This window comes from Mus caroli, chromosome 9 (genome assembly GCF_900094665.2).
Source record: "Mus caroli chromosome 9, CAROLI_EIJ_v1.1, whole genome shotgun sequence".
NCBI lineage: Eukaryota > Metazoa > Chordata > Mammalia > Rodentia > Muridae > Mus > Mus caroli.
In genome coordinates this window covers 20,158,353-20,174,761 of record NC_034578.1, presented here as the reverse complement: position 1 = coordinate 20,174,761, position 16,409 = coordinate 20,158,353, and the positions used below count along the sequence as shown (strand labels likewise).

The following is a 16,409-nucleotide window of genomic DNA, read 5'->3' as shown; positions in this document are numbered from 1 at the left end:
TCTTCTTCTTCTTCTTCTTCTTCTTCTTCTTCTTCTTTTTCTTCTTCTATTATTATTAATTATTATTATTATTATTATTTCTTTTCTGAGCAGGACTACTTAAAAAACTGACCAACAGCAACCAACCAACAGCCAACAATCCACCCCTCGGGGCCCTAACATTTATATACCCTTTGAAAAGTCCCAGAATTTAAAACATCACACAAGCCAGTGGCAAAATCATGCCCCTTTGGAGAAATTGGTCAGCTGCTGTGGACAATCTGAAGCAGCCCCACCTAGGATTTAAAACAAAATCATATCCCCACAATATTTCTCTGTGTGTGTTTTTTTAAAGAAACCAATCCTCTCACTATATTTCTCCTTATTTTTCATTCTTTCCAACTCCTCTTCTGCAATGTTCCGTGAACCTTAGGTAGGGTGGTATACATGTCTTTTTTTTAGGGCTGAGAACACATTCACTACAAATACTCAGCACAGTGTGCAATCATGATGTTTTGTTTGTTTTTTTTTTAATTTTTCTTTCATACATTACATCTCTACTTTCCCTCCCTCCATTCCTTCTAGACCATCCCCTACCTCCCGTATTCCCTGATCCACTCCTTATGTTTCCCTTAAAAACAAACACACATACAGAACAACAACATCAACAACAAAACCCTAAAAACAAACAAAACTAGACAAAAAAAAAAAAAAAAAGAGAAAGGCTTTCAGGAATATTCACCGAACATGACCTAACAAGAGACAGTAAGACTAGAACCCTCATAAGGCTGGATGAGCTGAGGCAACCCAGGAAAAAGAAAGGAGTCCCAAGGACATTCAAAGAGTCAGAGACAACTCCTCTCTCATTGTTGGGAATCCCACAAGAACACCAAGTTATACAACCTAAGGTATATGCAGAGGACCTAGCTCAGACCTAAAGACACTTTAGTGTCTGTGAGCCACGATGGACCCGGCTTAGTTGATTCTGTAGGCTATGCTCTCCTGGTGTCCTCAACCCCTCTGGCTCCTACTATGCCCTTCCCTTTCTGCAGAGTTCTCCTGGCCCTGCCTACTGCTTCACTGTGGGTCTCTGCATTTTTTCCCATCAGTTTCTGGATCACACCCCTCTGATGACAATTGGGCTAGGAACCACTCTATGAGTACAACAGACTCTCATTAAGATTAGTTCTCTCCTGGGTCCCTAGGCTGTCCTGCCTCTGGTTTCTGACCTTCCAGCTAGTGTCAGGTGCAGACTATCTCATTGTGTGGGCCTCAAGTTCGACTAGTCATTGGTTGGCCACTCCCACAAGTTCTGCACCACCCCAGCAAGTTTTGTAGGGAGGACAGTTTGTAGGTTGAAAGTTTTGATGTTCCAGTACCACGACTAAAAGCCTTTCGAGAAATGGTGATTTTATTTTTGTGTGTTTACCACTGTTCACTGGAAAGTAGGGTATTTCTTCTTAAGGCAAAGACTAAAGTTTATCAATGAATACAAACACAACTATTCAGAGGGCAGCTTGATGTTGTGTCAATCTAGCTCAATAGAACTAGTTGGTTCTTCTCAGGGCCCATGGTCTCCCCTGCTATGGGTTATTGACCAGGTTTCCAGTAACTCAAATCAAATAAAAGAGCAATTTGTTATCTCTATAACTTCAGGGCTACTATCACACAAGTGGACTCATCTTAATATAGCAGATTGGTCTCACAGCTCATATGTGTAGCAGCTGAATAAGGCAATTGAGAACAATTCTACCCCAACCCCTCCACCAGAAACCTGGATAGCACCTTCTGGGATTATAAAGGTGCAAGCTGGTATGAAGGAAGACAATTCTGGCTCTATTTTAGCTTGTTTTTCCTGTATTACAAACCTGAGGTTTGTGGTGTCTTCAACAAAAGGTCTCAGCATCTAGTTTGGTGGAGCACCAAAAGTAGTGCCAAGGATATGGAGAGATGGCTCACTTTTCAAAGCACTTGCCTCTCTTGCAGAGGAACCAGTCTTATTTCCAAGCACCCATGGGATGACTGGCTTACAGCTGTCTGCAATTCTACTTTCTGTCTGCATCTGGAACACACATGGTACACATGCATGTATGCAAAACACTTATCCACATAAATAAATCATCTTTTAGAAGGAAAGGCAAGAGTCCTGTATTGTTTGGAGAACTTTTGGGGTTTCCTTGGCCAATAAATCACACTGAGGCATCTTAGCTCTTTCACTGGGCTCTGATTAATAAGTCACAGCTTTTGGGAACAGCTTTTTCCAGATAGAGTATTTATTCTTGTTCAGTTTATTTTTGCTTCACATTTTATTTTATTTTTTATTCTTTTGTTTTCTGGATGATGACCTCTCTGATGGGGAATATGGACTCTTCAAGTACTTTTTCTCAGAAGAAACATTTCTTGAGAGCAAATAGTTACTCTATATTAAATTGCTATTGGGCACACCTTCTGTCCTGCAAGAGCAGCTGTCTCTTCCCCAAATGGCAAAGCTATCTAAGGGCCATGATTACCTTCTTTGACCTTTTACCTTTGCTAGCCCCTGAGCTGCATCAGTACCACCCACTGGGGCTTTCAGATTTCTTAAGTGTAGGTACATAACATGGTTAGTGATTAGAGATGATCTAGTGCATGGAGTGAAAATTGGGCTCAGGAACACAGAACTCATAGTTTGAATCATGCAGCTCACAGCTGAGAAGCAGCTGTCCTTGAAGAGTTCCAGAATGGACTACTGAAGCCATCCATGAAATATAGATTAAAGAATTACCTGAAAGAATGAGATAGCATTCTTTGGAATGAACATCATGTGATTAGATCCCCCTTTCTGGTTTTGGGAAGGCTCAGAAAGATCATAGAACCAAGAAGAGGAATGGCCTCAGTTAACTTCACTCCCAGTGGCCAAACAGGGAGCCTCCAAGTCTTATGCCTGTCTCTTTGTCTGCCATTTTGTTTCTCTTTAGGTAACAACAATAAGAGGTATCAAAGATAAGTACTCAGGAATGACACAAAAAATCGTGAAATCTGGAAGAAAGTAAACCCTGTGGCAGTTCTGGACTGTGAGAGACACCCTGTTTCTTTCCTTCTCTTTTCAGTTCTATTTTCTCTCGTTTTCCTTCCTTCTTCCCCTCCCTCCCTCCCTCCCTCCCTTCCTTCCTTCCTTCCTTCCTTCCTTCCTTCCTTCCTTCCTTCCTTCCTTCCATCATTTCTCTCTCCGTGTGTGTGTGTGTGTGTGTGTGTGTTATATGAATGTGTGGTGAATGAACACATATGTGTGCAAATGCATGTGCCTACAAAAACCAGAGGAGGACATCAGGTATCCCCCTTATTCACTCTCTATTTCCTTGAGAAAGGTATCTAACTGAGTTACCTAAGCTTGCCATTTGATTGGCTAACTAGCCAGCCCCAAGAACCCTCTTGTCTCTATTCCCCACAATGCTGGGATTACATAGCCATATCTATCTGTTCTTGTGGTCTAAAGTCAGGTTCTTGTGATTGTTCAGTGAGTGGATTTACCCACGGAGCCATCTTCCCTTGAAATGGTTCTATGACAACAATTATTACTGATCAGGGCAGGTTTATAAAGAGCCTGAGAATTGTGAGCTATAAACAATCAAACAAGACTAAAACTGAGCTTTGACTGGGAGGAATGAATCAATGAAATGAATGGAATGGATGGTGGTCTTGTTGGGATATTCTCTATTGGTTCATTTTTTTCTTAATTGAAAAATAGTGGGAAAAATACTGATGCTTCATTAGATCTAAATGGCTATATGAACAATTATAGTGTATTCTGGTAAAATCTGTTTCTCCCCGGAGGTTAGTATTAAATAAGCCTATTTCTAGTAGTGCAATAGCCATGTATATGAGAGCATTTGCTAGTTGCTATTAAGCAAATGATACTAGCTCTGATCAGTAAAATGCTATTTAGTTACCTTAGTAATTGAGCACACTGCAAATAAAAGCCCCTAAGAGGTAATTAATAGGAGCCTGGGAACAAAGGGTATGCTTTTAAAGGCCTAATCACATGCATAGAATGTCCCTGTTCCCTACAATTCATTACATAAAAGATACTAGAAAGTAGTGATGTGTAGAAAACCACAGCAGAGTGCACAGGGCATATTTGCTTCTTTAAGGGAATCTTGTAAATGTCAATGTGGGTTCTAATGTGAAGCATGGTTTTGGGTAGTGTGGGGGCAAGGAGAGAGTGATGCCACAGTTTCGTCAAACCCAAAGTACAAAGGACAGGTAGAAGGATCATGAGGGATGGTGGCCGAATGAGGAAAGGAATGAGAGAGTAAGAGAGAAATGACATGGCATCTATGCATAGTATATCAGTTTGCTGTTTCAGACACCTAAAATAGGAGTTAGGAAGTGACAGGAATGGTGCTATAGGAGAGAACCCCATTTTCCTTTAAGCAGCAGAGATAATAAACTTTGTGTCTTGGAATGTGTTATAGACAGATGTATTTCATTATCGAGAAAAGGATCAGTTTTGTGGGTCATCTAATGAAATTGACATTGCACCAGTTGGAGAGCTGTGTGAAAATCTGAGAGACAGATAATTGGTCTCGTGCTTGAGAGCAGATTAAAGCTGTGCAAAAGGATGTAGGCTGAGATCAACTTTATGTGGGGAAATAAGGATTTAGTAAGTGATAATAAGGGTTTTTTTTTTTTTTTTTACTATTTTTTCCATGGGCTTCACTGCTAAATGGTAGCACCTTAAATTCATTCTGAGAATGCCAGAGGGTAAACTCATTAAGACAGAACATTAATGAGTTTGGGCTTTCCTGGGGCACCAGACAATTTATATTCAATTCTATCATTAATGTAGTTGCACTGAAATCTGCTATTTGCATTTTCTTAGTTTTTGTACATCTCCTGTCTTATATTTCTTCTTGTGATAATGAATATTTTATTTTATTTTTTTCCTGCTAGATTCTTTTCATCTCTATTTTGTTTGATATTAATTTAATGTTTATATTGTATAACTTTGATTTTTCATTGTTTACTCTCATCAAATATTGTACATTTTTTTCTATAACATTCAGTCTGCTATGGATAAGTTACTCAAAATTTTTGCTACTGTTTAGGTATGTAGGTTTTACATATATTATAAAACACACAGTTATAACTTTATTATAAAGTTACCTTTTACAGTTGTCATTTAAGCAACTACTCAACAAAGGCAAGATAGCCAGATCAAAACACTACCAATAGCCTAACTCCAGATGCCTATGTTCTATCTCAAAACCATAACAACAGGAATGAACAAAGCAATGTATTTCCTCTAGAAATCAATACCCCATTGTAATACCCACCCCCTGAGAAAACCAATTTAGTTCATGCACAAAACAAATTTCAACATAGCAGTTATATGTTCAAGTTCTAGGTTCAGAGAAGATATGAACAGATGGCTGAATGAAGACCATGAAGACACAAACACTTGAATCAAAGAGGGAAAACTATCTAAGGCATAAAAATAAAATTTAAAGAGAGATACCCTTTTAAATAAAAGCTAAAATGAAATAAATGCTGAAATGAAAAGCTCAAAAGTCATAGGAACAGCTTATAGGAAAGTCTTGCCAACAGATTAACTAAGTAGAAGGAGAATATCAGGTCCTAAAGAAAAGATAAAATAGAAGTTAAAGGAAATGTTAAAATCTTAAGAAAACAGCAGGAATGGAACACTTAGAAATTCTGGGACTCTGGGCAAGGAAAAAAAAGCCTATGAATAGGTATAGAAGCAAAAAAAGAAAGAAAGAAAGAAACCTAGGTTAAGGGCACAGAAAAATATTTTTAAAAGAATTATGAGAAAAATGTCTGAAATCTAAGGGAGAAATGCCTATTAAGGTACAAAGGGTATAGAGACTATCAGACAGGAGAAGAGAAACTCGCATGCCTCCTACTACAAAGACCAAAGGCATAGACAAAGAAAGGGCACTGAAAGCCTCAATAAAGCAGGAATGGATCTCACATAAAGGTAGTCTTGTCAGAATAACATTTAACTTTTCAGTGGAAACTTTGAAAGCAACAGGGCTTGGATGTATATTCTACAAGTTCCAAAATACCAGAGATGCCAGGTCAAATTATAATACCAAGCACTATATTAGAAAACAGGATCCATCTTTTTGCTGCTTCCAAAAACACACCTCAACATTAACAATAGATACCACCCTAGGGTAAAAGGATGGACAAAGCATACATGCAAACAGATTTAAAGAAACAAGCAGTTATAGCTATTCTAACATGAGTCAAAATAAACTTTAAAGCAACACTAATAAGAAGGGATAAGGAAGGACATTTCATACTCATTAAAAAAAACTACTCAGAGGATGTTATAAATATACATTTATGTTAGGGATAAATGATGTCGTTAATAGGTAAATATAAATATATATGCACTAAACTCAAGAGTACCCAATTTTGTAAAAGCACTATTAGATATAAAATCTCAGATTGATCCCAACACAATGATAATAACTGACTTTAATAGTCCATCACTAGACAAGTCATCCAGCAAACAGAGAAACTTTGAAACTAAATGACATCATAAATCAAAAGGATCTAGCAGACATTTTTAGAACATTCCATCCAACAAAAGAAAAATCAATTTTTTCCTCCAAACTATGGAATTTTCTTCAAAATTGGCCACATCTTAGGATACAAACCAAATCTTAAGAAATTTAGGAAGAATGAAATAGCACTGTGCACACTATTTGACCACAAAGGAATAAAAGTGGTTGTCAACAATAAAACAACAAAAAGTACACAAGATCATGGAAACAAAGCAATACACACCTTACTGAAGATTGGAGCAAGCAAGGAATCATGAACAAAACAGAGAGAATTCCTATGAATGAAATAAACTAAAAACACAATCTTCCAAAATCTAAGAGACATATAAATGGCTCTCAGTCTTAACAGGAAAGTTTTTAGTACTGTCTACATTTTAAAAACTGTAAAATCTCACATTAATAATTTAATGTTATATCTGTATGCCTCAGGAAAAAAGAACAAACAATACACACAAAAAAGAGTAGATAAGAAGAGCTAATAAAAGTCAAAGCCAAAATGTATAAGATTGAAATTAAAAACAATACAAAGATTGAATAAAATGAGGAGTTGGTTCCTTGAGATTAACAAAAATGACAAATTTTTAGGAAAATTAATCAAATGATAGAGGGGAAAGAAAAATCAACCCCAAAGAAAAGGAGATGGTTAGTTCATATTGATGTTCCTCCTATGGGGCTTTAGTCCCCTTCAGCTCCCTGGGTATTTCTCTGGCTCCTTCATTGAGGACCTTGGGCTCCAGAGCTCCTTGGAACCAACCAAAGAAAACTCATGGTGGAACTTGTGGCTCTAGCTATATATGTAGCAGAGGATGACCTAGTTGGTCATCAGTGGGAGGAGAGGCCCTTGGTCCTGTGAAGGTTCTATGCTCCAGTATAGGGGAATGCCAGGACCAGGAATGGGAGTGGGTAGGTGGGGGAATAGGGGGAAGGTGGGGATAGGGGATTTTCTGAGGGAAAACTCGGAAAGGGGATAACATTTGAAATGTAAATAAAGAAAATATCTAATACAAAAATGATAATCTAAAAAAAAAGAAGAAAAGCAGAAGGTCCAAATTAATAAGATCTGAGATGAAAAGGGAGACAGTATGCTGAGACAATTTAGACTGTTATGAAGACATAACCTATATGCCACTAAACTGGAAAATATAAGAAAGATGAGTGATTTTGTAAATATGATTGATTAAATCAAGATAAAGTAAAGAGTTTAAGTAGACTAATAACAAAGAATGAGATAAAAGAACAATTTGAAAACTTTCCCATGTAAACCAAGTCTAGACTAGATGGATACATTACAGAATTTTACAAGACTTTCAAAATCGAGTTAACACTAATTTCCTCAAATTATTCCTAAATAGAAAAGTGGAGACACTTCTAAACTCTTTATGAAGCCAATATTGCTTGGTTCCATGTCCCCCTTTTTTTTTTATATATATTTTTATTACATATTTTCCTCAATTACATTTCCAATGCTATCCCAAAAGTCCCCCATAGCGCCCCCCACTTCCCTACCCACCCATTCCCATTCTTTTGGCCCTGGCATTCCCCTATATTGGGGCATATAAAGTTTGCAAGTCCAATGGGCCTCTCTTTCCATTGATGGCCGACTAGGCCATCTTTCGATACATATGCAGCTAGAGACAAGAGCTCCGGGGTTCTGGTTAGTACATCATGTTGTTCCAACAATAGGGTTGCAGATCCATGTCCCTTTTTAAATTGGAATGTTTATTAAGATGTTAAGGGTTCTTTTTATTGAATCTTTGTCTATTGTATACAGTAATTCTCTCTCAGATTCAGAGCTGGTAAAGATTTTTCCCATTCTGTAGGCTGCCTCTTCACTAAAGTGATAATGTCCTTTGATATACAGTAGCCTTTCTGTTTCATGTAATCCTATATGTCAGCTGGTAGTCTTAATGTCGCTGCTATTGTGGTCCTGTTTAGAAAGTCCCTTTCCTGTGTCTATAATAAGTTCAAGTGTATTCCCTGTTTAGTTCTCTATCCTATTCAAGATTTCAGGTTGTATGCTAATGTTCTTGATAGTTGAAGTTCACTTTTGTGCAGGTTGAGAAGACTATTATTACTTTTCTACATGTAGTCATGCAATTTAACAAGAACATGTTTTTAAAGATTGTCTTTGTTTCCAAAAATCACATAGGTATAGATATATAGCTTTGAATATTCAGAATACATATGTTGTATTTTGAAAGTCACAGAGACTAGGATATTAGTAAGGGTACTCAGAATGGGGATGCTTTCAAGGTAGAGAAGATAGAACATACTGATACAAAAGTACAGGTTAAATTTGGATGAGGGGTGGGAGGGCAGGCTATACACCAGTCTATTAAAATGGTTTAAATGTAGCTACCTTAGATTGTAGGGACAGTACCCTATAAACACCACATGCTGGCAAATAAAAAAAAAAACAGTACCAATAAGAATTGCATGTGTTTGAGTTGTTAGAAAAAGAGGTTCCATAAACAAGAAACTCAGGTACTAGAGGCTATTTTTAATATTCTTGGTTATTTCTGTACTTGACTCTGTCCCTCTTTCTGAAAACACCACAAACTTGAATCATAGACCACGGAAATATCAATCTGGTACTCTCCTGGAAGATTCATCACTACTGGGATGATTTCATGGTTCATGAAGGTGCTATGTATGCTGCTAGAGTAAAAACTGATTTTCAATCTCACCTGTGAACAAGTCCTAGTTACTGCTGGCCTATGATATGCCAACCGGTACAACTAAGACACAAATGTTGTAAAAGTTACCACTCACTTTCTTATTGGATCTAAGGCCTGTGTTGTGTGATGGAATCCACATCTGACATGAAAAGAGCCAAGAACCTGTGGCTTTGATAGATCACAGGACCTAAGGGAGAATTTACTACTGTTATTTTGCTAAATGGAACTAGTATTGGAATAACAATTAATGACTTATTGCTTTAGCTGTACTTCAGTGCATCTTGTAGCTTTTATCACGGAACCTACTTGAAGGATAAGTTAATTAACACAGAGACCCTTAAGTGTAGCAGGAAGAGGATAAAAGACTATAGAGTAATGGAGTACAACTATCCTGCACCCAAGTCTCAGAAGATGGGATGGCAAGATTTTAAGATATAGAAGTACGCGGTAACTCTAGAGAAACAGTGGTTTCTCAGACACAGCAGGGACATTGCATAACAAGCAGTCATGACAGCATCCATAAGACCTGCCATGATAGCATGCAAAAGACTCCTGCAACTCAAGCCAGACAAAAACCTCAGCATGGAGAGACTAGGGAAGTTCATCACGAATTCCCACTTTAGCTGGGGGACTATTAACAATGTGATAACTTGAGTGAGAGACAGTTTTCTTTAATAGTCTTATTTCCGGTTTATAGATTTTCATGGCTGGCCCCACACAGAAAGGTAGTTGGACAACACAAACTGTGTTCAATGGAAAAACAAAACAAAACACAAATTAATAAATCTCAAGGCTAAATGGGTTGGGATGTGAAGGTGGAGAATATGGATACAGATGAAAATAGACTGTATAAAATTCCTCCCAAATTAACAAACATATTTCAAAATAAATCTAATTGCATTTTAGAATTATTCTTCCATTTTGCTCTTTTCAGAGCTCTTTATGTGTGGTCTGGGGTCGCTCTCATGCCATCAGTGACCCATATAACATTTATTATTTAACTTTGTTTTTTGTTGTTAAGTATGTATATGAGAGTATATCTGTGTATGTGTGGTGTATGCATGTGAGTGTGGGTCCCAGAAGATTGCTGGATCTCCTGGAATGAGAGTTATGGATGACTGAGCCACCTTCATGGATGCTGGGACGAAACTTAGCTTCTCTGCAAGAACAGTTTGAGGTCTTGACTGCTGAGCTATTAGTCTCTTCCCCTTTAACATGCTTTCAAATACATCCTTGCTGGAATGCTTCCCACTTTGTTTTTGCTTTAAAAAAAAATCTTAAAATCAGCTTTAAATCACCTTGGTGTACAATGTATACTTTGGCCAAACATGGACATCTGAGTGATCCTTTCCTCTTCACTCAGCATTAAAAATGCTGCTTGGTCCTTGGTTTTGAACAGTTCCTGACTAGATGCCGGTACAAGTCTTGCCTTTCTTCCTTTGTGTGCTGAGCTTCTCTTCTCTGCTGACTGACTTCAGGCTTTCTATTTATGTTTTCCAGCACTTTGATTTAGCTTTGCTGGATTCATTAAAATAATTATACTGCTTTAGGTTACTTATGAATTTTCAGTGTATGACTGAGTCTATTCATTGATGTTGGCTCATTGTCCTTCGGTTGTTTTTCTTTCCTTATCTCGCTCCTTGTTTTTTTTTTTCTTTCCTCTCTTCCTTCTCTGTTTTTCCCATTGAGTTTTATTCTGAGGAATTAGTTTCGAACTACTTTCAAGTTTCTTTTAATATTTACTTAGATTGAATAAGAATATTCAAACCAACTTTATTTTTTATGTAGGTAAAAATTTAGTTTTAACTATATGTGTGATTGGTAGAACAGTGTTTCTCAGCCTTTCTGATGTTGTGACCCTTTAATACAGTACATCATGTTGTGATGATCCTAACCATAAAATTAGTTTTCATTATTTCACAACCACAATTGTGCTATTGTTATGAGTAATAATGTAAATATTTGATGTGTGACACCAAAGATGCAATCTACAAGTTGCAATCTACAAGTTGATGGTGTTTTCTAGCTCAAATCTCAAGTTAATTCAGGTGTTTTCTTCTTGGATTTCCTATCTTCCAAATTCCTCTCTCCCTATTTCCTTTCCCCCTTTCCCTTTCCCTCTCCCTTCTCCTCTCCCTCTCTCTCTTTCTCTCTATCTCAAAACAAAAAAACACTCCAAGAAGAATACAGAAAAAACCCACAAAACATGAAAAATGAAAATCAAAATAAAGAAGGAAAAGACCAATATCCCTCCCCCCCACACACACAAGCTCAAATAAAGCAAAATGAAAAAAAAATCTACTAAAATACTGAGTTTCTCTTGTGTCAGCCAATTACTTCTGGGCATGGAGCCTGCCCTAATAGTGGCTTAATTTTTACTTTGGCTTCTCAAAGCCAAAAGATGATTCTTGAAATTAATCTTGTGGTATTTTAAAGTTTTTCTCATATTTCCAGGTCAATAGATATCCTCTATCTATTAAAATGACTACTGTTACCTGGCATCCCTCTTTCCTCAAATGGTTTCATATTTATTATATTTATTTACCAGGTGTTAAACCAATTTTTGTTTTAAAGTCATTTTAGAAGTGAAAAATGGGGAGGGGAATAGAGAGATGGCAGTTGGTATTGATCTTGAAGAGGACCATAGTCCTCTCCGTATCCGTATCATGTGCCTCAGAATGACTATAACTTCAGCTCAGGTCCATAAACATACTCTACTGGACTCTGCACATCTGCACATGTTTGTACAACCACACACTTTAATATACATGGAATTTGGAGGAAGTGGAAAAATAGCACTGCAAGGCCCTCAACACTAGAAACCTTAATATAATAATATAAACCTGGAAACTGATGTTGGCATAGGACTATGGATTAAATAACACTGTGTATTTTATATCACCAGTTTTTATAAGCCTTTGTTTATATATTTTTATGTGTATGCCTCTCTGCCTCTTCATATCTCTCCCACCCTTTCCCCCTCCCCTCCCTCTGCATCTCTCTCTGTCTTTCTCTGTCTCTGTCTCTGTCTCTGTCTTTCTCTCTGTGTGTCTCTCTGTTTATTAGTGTGAATGTGAGTGTGTGTGTGTGTGTGTGTGTGTTTGTGTGTAGGCCAGAAGAGAACTTGGAAAAATCTCTTCAGCTATAGTTATAAGTGGTGCTGGGTACTGAACTCTGATTTTTTGCAAGAACAGCAAGTGCTCTGAACGCTGGTCTATCTCTCCAGCCCCACTTTCACCACTTTTTAATGACTGCATCTTTAGCCTCATATATGGTCACAACTTAATCATACAGCAAGAATGCAAGAAAGTTTCCTAGCTGAACAAATTCCCCAATGTTAGCCATACTGTGTACTCACCTGTCTCCTCCAAATCGCTGAACAGTCCACTGTTAGAGTTTTGCCAATTTTGTGTAAGTCTAGGTTTATGATCTATTTATTACATATTAACTGTCCTTTCAAAACGATAGGATGCCATTGGGATTCAGCTAAGTTACATGCTTGGTTTATTTCTTCTTATCTCCTTCAGAGTGATGTTAAGTGGTGTGGAAATATAGTTTGTTTATTCATTAACCCATTGGAAAATATCTGGCTTCTTTCCAATATTTAACTATTTTGGACAAAGATGATAAAAAATTTGCACACGGCTTTGTATGAATAATATTTTCCTTCTTCTAGTGGGGAAGTAAAAGAAATTGTTGGAACATGGAACACGGTAAGTGTAGGTCTCATCATCGAAAACTATCTTCAAGCATTGCTGCACCTTCTATGCTTTTCCATCAACATCATGGGGTAGACTGTGGTTAGTCACACTTGATATTGCTAGTATATTTTCCTTTTGTTTTTCTGTTATGTAGGTACTAGCATCTTACTATGGACTATTTTTGCATTACTGTAATAGTTGAACATTCTCATGACTGTATTTGCTATCTATGTGTTAATTTTCACAATATCTACTTTATGGTCTTTTCCTTCTTCATAATACTCATTTTAAAGTTCTTGCCTAAGCACTCGACTTCTCTCTTTGTTTTGGCCCTTAGTAATGGACTTCAGTTTCTTTTTGATTCTAACACATTTTGGTTGAATGGCAGACATGGAATGGTGTATGGAGGAGCACAAACGCGGTCTTAGCAGATACTCTCTTTTTTAGTGTTTTCTGTGTAAGTATGTGCACCTGAGTTCCACTTCTAAACCCTACAAAAAAATAAGTCACTCACAATGCTGCATGTTGTAATTCCTATGCAGCAGAGGCAGAGGGATAGTCAGGTTCACTGGCTATCAGGCTAGCTGAATCTGTGAGCTTCAAACCAGTTAAAGACCTTGACTCAAAAAAAAATAATCAAGGTAAACATGTCTGAAGTTATCTTACACACACACATACAGACACACACAGACACATGCAGACACACACAGACACACGCACACACACACACACACACACAGATGCACACAGACACACACACACATACAGTTACACACAATTACAAAAGGTAGCAATACTTACTTGTGCTTAAAACTGGACACACCACACACTACACATGATCATAAGAGGACAAGGAAGGCTAAATATTAGAGGAAAAGGAGTGACCGAATCCAGGTTATGAATATAAGCTATGAAAGAGGATATAAAACTAATAATTTATTTATTTCTAACTCTCATGGATTTTTCTTTTTTGTAGTGCGTAAAAATATATTAGAGAATGAAAGTTTAAACTCCAATGTGAGTCTCCACTGCTTCAAAATGGCTATTCTAACTGCATATAAGTTTATTAAGATGTATAGACATTGAGTCTAGTTATTTTGGTGTGATATTTTTCAGCTTTTTATAATAAAGTATATTTTGAAATATTTATATTAATGAAATATTATTAATAAAGTATATTTATAATTAACTATGTTTTGAAAATGGGCACATTTGTTCAAAGATGTTCAAGTAGAATGTTGAATTAATCTATTCAAGAGTTTTGCAAGCCTGGGTTTATTGTCTGTAAAGTCATTCTTAGGCATAGGCTTTGAATTTCTCATTGGCTGCTTTGTTAGGGTAGGAGCTGGTAGCTTACTCCAGATGGGTATTCTAATGCTGGCTCTGCAGATAAATATATCTGTTTTACTATAACACTGCTGCAGATTGGGACTCAATGCTTATAGGATGATAGGTGTAATCCACCTATCTCAACTCTGTAGAACTGTGTGGCTGGTTATTATAGGTGGAGTAAACTCAGCTTTGGAAATTCTTCTTCCATAAAAATCAAACTACTGCCTTGAATCCTTTGTGGATTTTGCATATGATATGATTTCTAATGGCAATAGGGTTGCCATTTTCTATGTGTTCTCAACAGGGGAAGTTTCTATCTTTTGTGTTTGTTCTTTCCTGGGGACTACGCAACAGTGTAGGTCACAAATGTCTGAGGCTTTTATTGGGAGAATTGCTTTTGGAGAGGGAAGGATCTTATGCATTGATGACTGCACACTAACCTTTCTGAACACCTGCATATAATATAATATCTGTAACAATTATTCACTTCTACTACTGTCATTTGGAATGAGCTATAGACAAAAGTAGCCTGAGTGGGTATGGCTGTGTCCCAAAAAAGACTATGAAAATTAGCTGCAGGCTGCATTTGTCTGGCAGGCTGTGGGTTTTTCCACTCTCTGATTTGCAGAATAAACTCCACATGCCCTATACTGGCTTCTGGAAGCCTGTAGCCTTCTTTAGTTAGATATTTTCTTAACCCACTATAGTTTTGTTTTATTACAGTAACTTTTCAGCCAGCACACTAATACTAGCATCAGGTTAATTGATAAAAACTTTGGTTAAAGAAATGAGGCATACAAACAATATGCCTTAAGCATATTAATACAAAATATAAATGCACATTTGCTTGTTATTTCCTTAGTGGAAGGCCAAGACTTTTATTGAATTTTATTTCTCATCATTTTTGAATAAAACATACCCATAATGTAGCTTTTATGATTTCCAATTTTGGTTTCTTTAAATTAGAGTGAGAAGTTGAGATACCAGCAAAGCAATCTGATGCAGAATCTTATTGGAGGGAATTTTATAATCTTCCTTCATCTTTTATAGCTGCATCCCTTGAGCTTAATTCCACTGCAGCTTTTTTAGTGACTCACTAAAAAATGTCAGGACTTTGCAAAGTATCTATCTTAATTTTCACAGAAACAGCAGCTCTTTAATGTTAGCTAAATTGCACAATTTTAATAATGAGTATGACTGGCAGAAACCAGTTTGGAAGTAAACACCTCTCTGGCTTATATATGGCAAGAATTTGGGTCAGAAATGGGCAGGTTCATTAGGGAGCCTGCTGCTAGTCACACACTTGGTTAGGAAGGGTATTTGCAGAACATCATCATGTGATGCTGATGAAAGTGGACACTGGGAACCCTTACCTGCTCCCCACATGCCCAGCTTTTCACTCTTCCACTCACTTTATTCACCCTCTCTGTTGGCCTGGGAAGATCTTTATAAATATTGCCTGGAAGCATCTCTTATGTTCAAGGTTACTTCCTTTCTGTCTACTGAGCTTGACTAGATTAGTCACACCCCCACCCCATGCTTCTCTACCCTCCTTTAGAAGTACCTATGACAACTTAATGAATTCTTTTCTTAATATTTCAGACTCGACTCTCCATCAGGGCAGCAGGGGTTATATTTTATTTAGCTCCCCATCTTTGGGCCCTAGAATCATGGCATTGTACAGTAATAGCTTTGTAAAATTCTATTGAAGGAATGGATGGATACATTATTACTTGATTACTGCATAGGAGATTTTACAGGGAAGGTTAAGACACATCAACCATTCCCTTCACTGTAGATTGAAGGAATGATTGCAGAATCTAGATGCTAGGAAACAGAGAGTGATTTGAAATTTTGATTCTCAATCAGAATTGGAAAGAAGAAGAAGAAAGAAGAAAGAAGGAAGAAGGAAGAGAAGGAGAAGGAGAAGAAGAAGGAGGAAGAAGAAGGAGAAAGAAGAAGAAGAAGAAGAAGAAGAAGAAGAAGAAGAAGAAGAAGAAGAAGAAGAAGAAGGAAGAAGAAGAAGAAAGAAGAAGAAGAAGAAGAAGAAGAAGAAGAAGAAGGAAGAAGAAGAAGAAGAAGAAGAAGAAGAAGAAGAAGAAGAAGAAGAAGAAGAAGAAGAAGGAAGAAGAAGAAGAAGAAGAAGA

General features: G+C 37.2%; 1 protein-coding gene across 2 annotated transcripts in view; it reads right to left on the bottom strand.

Moving 5' to 3' along the window:
• Npsr1 (neuropeptide S receptor 1) overlaps positions 1 to 16,409 on the bottom strand; it is a 209,838-nt gene that overhangs the window by 61,153 nt on the left and 132,276 nt on the right. The gene's annotated exons all lie outside the window — the stretch shown is intronic.